We start from the raw sequence: 6,861 nt of genomic DNA, 5'->3' as shown, positions 1-6,861 counted from the left end.
GGTCCCCAAACCAAATTATTATTCCTGGTGGCATGTGGAGAGGCCCTCGACCAAGAATTAAACCTGAATCTATATGCGAGAGCAGGCCCTGCTCAGAGACATTAAGGACGTGTCAAAAGCCATGACACCATATTAACAACAGTGGGATATTTGCCCTAAAAGGTTAAATGTTCTTTCATCCTCGTGGCATAAGGTCTACAAGATCTGTATGTACTGGCAGGTTTTTTTTTAGAGCTGCACGTGGCTCTTAGGAAACTGTAGGATCATAGAAAAAATACTAAAAGTATTCAGGGGTCCTGTTCTAGAGGTTCATAATATACATTTAAACATGGAAGGAAAAAACCTGGCCTAGCATATAGTGGCTGGAATAAAGTATTAATTGAGCACTGCTGTTGTGTGTACATGAGTATGAGTGTTTATGTTGTGTGTGTGTGTACGTTTGGGAAAAAGAGAGTGATTGTTTGTGGTATTTAAGATTATCTAAACAAAGCTCTAATACGAGGAAACCAGCAAAGCCTCACTCAGTAGTTTTTTACACAATAATGAATTACAGGGTAACTGGGCTAACAAAGACCCTGTGTGGGAATGTGTGTGTGTGTCTTTGTTGCAGTTCACTCCATTGCATCCAGACATAAGAACAGGGAGGGGGTCAGACCGACGAACAGAACGGCACACAGTAAATGCTGATGTTCTTCTGAGAGTTATTATTATGGTAAATACATTGTAAAGGAACTTCATTTCCACAGTATGCTTTGGCAATAGGAACCTCATGCCATACAGAACCTTGATTTAATTACATTTAATCGAGAAAGAGACATAGAAAGTGTGTGTGTGTGTGTGTGTGTGTGTGTGGGTGCACTCTAGCATCCGTTAGACGAAGCAGATTACATCATCCGCCCTCCGTTATCAAGCCCAGGGGTGAAACCTGGGTCCTCAGCCTGTTAGATAGCAGAGGACAGCTTAGCCAGAACAGCATCTTTCAATTACTTAAATGTACAACGTAGCCTGGTATTTGTGGTGGCAATTCTTCCATGCAAAGTCTTCACCAAGGGGGACAGTCATTTTGGACTGGACTTCAAACGATGCATTTGGTGTTTTTTGTAAGGTATTGGAACCACACACACAGACTTCAAAATTCAATGTTTCGTCCTGTTGAAAAACAGCCACTAGGGGCAATGGTGAGTCGTGTTGGCTGCCAGGCTCTGGTTCTCTTTGAAGGGGGAGGGAGGATGGAGCGGGAGGGTGGAGCGGGAGGGTGGAGCGGGAGGTGAGGTGAACGGTGAGGCGTGGACGGGCGTGAGACACAGACTCCATCTCCGAGGCTTGCCTGTTCCATCCCACAGTCAGACAGGTCAGGACACATTTTTTGGAATGTTTCTCAAATCTTATTACCTCCATTTCCCAAACCAATCCTTTGTCCCTCTGTCTCTTTATCGCTCATCTCGATCCGTTTCTGTATTTTCCACTCGCTTTGGATAATGCACTTTGTCTGGGCCTCTGTGTGGATGTGTGTGTGTAGACAATGAGCAGGTGTGCTCTGACAGGAAATGGCTCCACAGAGACTCTGCCTGTCAATCACACTCCAGAAGAGACAAGCCTCCTGTCCCTACACACACACACACACACACACACATAGTCCCTACACCCCATTCCTACACACACACCTGTGTTGGTTTGACAATATACTAAACCACATATTCATAGTCCACTATATACTATATACATGCACACACACACACACAACATACAATAACTGTACTAATGGATTCATGGATTATCTGCAATTAGCCCTGATCTAAAAGTGTTTAATAAATAGTACCCTGTTATGTGTTAGATGTTTTATGTGGACCTCAGGAGCAGGTGTGACTGCAGAACCGTGATTAATGTGGATCCTGATCAACTAAAGGAGGGCGTTTTGGGGCGTACCGTGACCTAGGTGACACAAAGCGGAACAACCCAAAAACCTCAACGCTGCCGAGCCGTCACAGAAGCTTCCGATTCACATAATCGACCAATCACCGGGACCTCCATTTCCGATCGACCAAATCAGGCGTGCAGCCTGTAGACTCCGAGTCTCCAAATTCCTCCTCCCTCCTCCACCCTGCCTGGCCTCCTTTTGAAAAAAGTTCAAAGGTAATTGAGAAAAGGCGGCGGGAATAGAGTCAGTGTGCATGAAAATCGAGCAGTCCTCTTCCTGCCTTCTCAGCTCGAGCGGCCAACGATCAGTGCCGTGTGCAGAGCAAGAACCCAAGCTAGGTAGTTGTGCAATAACCAGCAAGGTGCCGTAAAGCCGCATCGCCTTTATTCATTCATAAGTACGAAGGAGTTTACCAGGTGAACTGGAGCAAAACGTAGAAATAGAATACACAGAATGTACGCAGTCGAGCGCCGCAGGACTTTAAACAGCCCAGGTGGCACTGCGTTTTGGATCGTGATCGACCTGCACCTCTCGCCTGTCATAGGAGCGGCCCGGGGCCGGGGAGGCGATGTCACGTGGAACCGGGACGGGGGGGCAGGTGGCTGTCGATGAGGTTCAGCTGGACTGTGGCTAGACAGGGCCTTTCTGTATTTAAATTATACATTTCTTTAGCCAACGTGTGCATTCTTTTCTCCTCCATCAAAGAAAAGCTGATTCAGGTGAAAACACGTTTTGTCTTTACGTGATCTAGCTTAATTTTGCTGGGTGGTGTTTTCACAGCCCAAGAGTCCTGGTGTGACCACAAAACCCTTCCCCGGGGCTCGATCACTGAGGCAAACACAACAAGCTCCCACATCAAGACACCTCTAGCCGACAGGCGGTGTCACGCTAATAATTGTCCCCAGTCTGTACGCAAAACTACCCATCACAACAAATGTACATTTCTAACTCTCTTCCTTTCCTAGAATGCTACATGGGCTCAGTGTCTTTGCCGCCGTGATTGCTTCAAACACGCCGCGTTGATGGAAATATCCCATGTCCCAAATAGCTTCAGTAATGTATTTCCTGTGTCCTGGCTGGAACCAAAAGTCTGGTCTTTGACAGGTGAATACGAGGCAGCACAGAGGACCGTCACCATGTAACTGTTCCTATTACAGCAGCTTGAAGGAAGGTGTGGGTGAGGAACTAGACGGGAATTAGTGTTTCCGTCAGAGCTGATTAGTGTGTCTTCGCACATCTTTTATTCATGCTGTTCTAAAAGCAGGGGCAACGAGTCATAATGCCTCCTATTGCCTCTTCAAACTCTCCTCGCCCCACTCATCCATCTCTTCCTCTCATCCACTCTCCTCGTCATCCTTCTGCTCGTCTTGCATACACTTCCTTTTCCTCCTCTCATCGCTCCTGTCCTCTCCTTCCCTGCTCCTATCATCGCTCCTGTCCTCTCCTTCCCTGCTCCTCTCATCACTCCTGCCCTGTCCTTCCCCCGCTCCTCTTATTGCTCCTGCCCCGTCCTTCCCTGCTCCTCTCATCACCCCTGTCCTCCCCTCATCTCCCATGTCCTCTTCGTCCCTCTCCTCTCCTTCTAGGGTCTTTTGTTACTCCATATCTTCCTGTCCTCATCCTGACTTGTCCATTTGTTTCTCATTCCATCCCCTTTTCTGCAGCGGTCTTCTTCTCTCTAATCCCTCCTTCCCCCTCCCCTCCTCCCTCTTCCCCCTCCCCTCCTCCCTCTTCCCTCCTCCCTCTTCCCCCTCCCCTCCCCTCCCCACTCCATCATCTTTCTCTGTCTCTCTCGATGTTTCATATACATTCCCCTCCACTCAAACCCTCAGAAGCTTTTCCCTGACCAGGCCAGTAGTGCCCTCTCTCTCCCTGTCTGGTCTAAAACAGGCTAACAGAAGATCTTCTCCGATGGAACTTTTAGATACCCCTGAATTATTCACCCGAAGAAATGCTTTTATGCTTTTTACTTTAAAACAAGTGGAAGAAAAATGCACTTTTCCCTCTTCAACGCCAGGCAGATGTATCTAAAGACACAAATGGAGCTTTGGTGTTCGCAACCTTGGAAATGGATTCTAAGAAGACCTCCGCGTGCGAGCGAGTCATGACATCACAGTCTCTAAAAAAAAAAGAGAGGGAAGAAAAAAACTGTGACTATTTTAAATAAAGTCTGATAATGGAAGGAGTGTGTGCGTGTGGCAGTATGCACGTGTGTGTGAGAGTTAGTGTGCGTTTGCACAAGAAAGTTAATGTTTGAGTGTTTGTTTGTGTGTGTGCGTGCGCGCACACATGCACGCGCGAGAGAGATTATTCAAGCATACAGAGACAAAAAAATGAAGAGCAAGAAACTAGGCTGGTTTCAGAAGAACCAATACTTTATTAGCGTCTATCTGTTGGTCCCTGTTCTGAAGGATGATCCATGCTACACACCTAACACACACACACACGCACACACACACACGCTGGGTACAGCCCTCCCATGAGTCTTTATTACCCACCCGCCAATCAAAACCACCTGAACGTAGAAAACTTTGACTCACCGCGAACAGTTTTACTGAGGACAGATGTGGGACTGTGTTGTGTGGTCGTCCCAGACAGCTGTCTAAAAAGGAGTGTTTTACCAGGGACAGATGTGGGACTGTGTTGTGTGGTCGTCCCAGACAGCTGTCTAAAGAGGAATGTGTCACCGGGGACAGATGTGGGACTGTGTTGTGTGGTCGTCCCAGACAGCTGTCTACAGAGGAGTGTTTTACAGAGGACAGACATGGGACTGTGTTGTGTGGTCGTCCCAGACAGCTGTCTACAGAGAAGTGCACGGTCTGTAAACCGCTCCGGGTTAAGACCGCCTGCTAAATGAGAGAAAGGGAGACTGAAATGGAATCTGAGCGCGTGACTGTGCTGAATAATACAGGTAGTGACAGGTGAAGGAAAGCAAGGAGGCAACAACTCAACTGGAGAGCTGGAGGAAAGAGGGTCCTTATGTACGTTCCCATTTCTCTTTGTTAATCCAGTGGCCCACACAGCACCGCCTCACGTTTCATATCCTCACTGTCGTCATTCATTCGTGTTGTCGTCATTCATGTGCACTGATTCGAGTGTTGCCCTCACATTTCACCCGCTGAGAAAAGCTCACGTCCCCCGCGTGAAATCCACAGGTCAGCTTTGTTTCTTTCGATTGACAGGCTCCTCATGCGTCTTTGAAATAGTGTTTGTGGATGCTGCGTTTATGCTTTTCGTTCAGTGCATTTGTTCAGTTTGACAAGTGAACTAGATCCCAGTGAGTTCCAGTACGAGATGGCCCTAGAATGGCAGTTACACAGATGACAAAAATACCCCTCTTCCTCGGGCATCTTCAGCCTTTTTTTTTTGTATTCTCTCTCAAGCTGTGCTCCAAACGCCCCCTGCTCCCCATAGTCTCTGGCCAGAAGTAGTGCGCTGGCGAGTGAAGGGAACAGGGTGGCATTTGGGAAACGTACTGAGACTCAGTGGGGACGGCCACAGGCAGGGGAGAATTCACAAAAAAGCACAGCGGAAGTATCCTGAGGATGATGTTCTGATTGGTCCTAGGAAACAGGGGGCGGTGCCAGGGCCAGAACGCACGCGGGGAGAGGAAGGTCTAGAAAACCAGTCATTGGCTTTGCTACCCTGATTGGTTTCAGACGATCCAATGGCCGAAGACTTCATTTGCGCAACACCCCTTATTTTGACGTTGCCAAGGGAGCTGCGATGTAAACTGAAATACAAACGTGACAAATAATTATTCAGGGAAAGATTTCAGATCGATTCTGCAGTCGAGGAAAAAGCTGATTGGTCGCACAACATGTGCATGTGATTAAACGCTGGTGTGAAGCAACTTCAGACAACACACAGAAGTGTCTATGTGTGTGCATATTTCACAACATGTGTGTGTGTATGTGTGTGTGGACAAGCATAACAAATGGCGTTACTGTGTGTGTGTGTGTGTGTGTGTGTGTGTGTGTGTGTATGGTCGCGTGGCAGACTGTGTGAGTGTGAAGCGGCAGTGATTTGACATTTAGTTCATTGCCGCAGTATTTCCTTTGTTTTCCTTCAAACACGGTGTAGAACAGGAGAGAAAAGTACACTTGGCATTTGTCCGGTTTTAAAATCAATTGGTGAAAACCAAGCCTACCGCAGAACTCGGATGGCAGACTTGCTTGTTTCAGAAACAGAACTTTAAAAGAGCATGTTGTAAGAAAAATATCATCAATACACCAAGTAAGCACTCTAGAATGGTTCTAGAATACAGTCAAACTAATCTAGAATGGTTCTAGAATACAGTCAAACTAATCTAGAATGGTTCTAGAATACAGTCAAACTAATCCAGAATACAAATTCAGAATTCAATTACATTTTCATAATTTTACATAATGTCGGTATTGTCTTTCTTAATGCTCTTGTTCTGTTACTGTCTCCGTGCGTTTTATTTATTAAAAAAATATGACATGCCTGAACTGGAATAGCTCATAATCTTAACTGTGAAATGTGTTGCTCCCTAGACAGATTTAGCTTTTTGATCACATCTGTAGTAACAACAAAAAGTGATGTTGACTGCTTGTAACATCAATGAACTGACAACAGACGGAGGAGAGGGACAGCTGAGAATGCACCCTCTCAATGGAACGTTGAAATGGCACATTGTCAGGACATCTCACTCCACCCCACAACATTAAACATCCTTTATCGCTTCACTATCAACGCCACCGCAAAACCCCGTGGGTCGGACCGCAGCTCACGGAACACCTTCAACATGCTCTACAAAAACCAACAACCAACCGGGCCAGAACCACAATGCAAAAGCCTCAATGTTTTTTTTTCTCCAAAATATCGGGCACTCAAACGGGTCACTACCCAGGGAATAGGGTGCCGTTCGAGACGCAGGCATGTGGGTCTCCGCCTCGCGCACATCGCTCAGCTTTACGAGC

The sequence above is a fragment of the Esox lucius genome, chromosome 25 (genome assembly GCF_011004845.1).
Source record: "Esox lucius isolate fEsoLuc1 chromosome 25, fEsoLuc1.pri, whole genome shotgun sequence".
Classification (NCBI taxonomy): domain Eukaryota; kingdom Metazoa; phylum Chordata; class Actinopteri; order Esociformes; family Esocidae; genus Esox; species Esox lucius.
The sequence above is the reverse complement of the archived record's forward strand: the minus strand, read 5'-3'. Positions refer to the sequence as shown.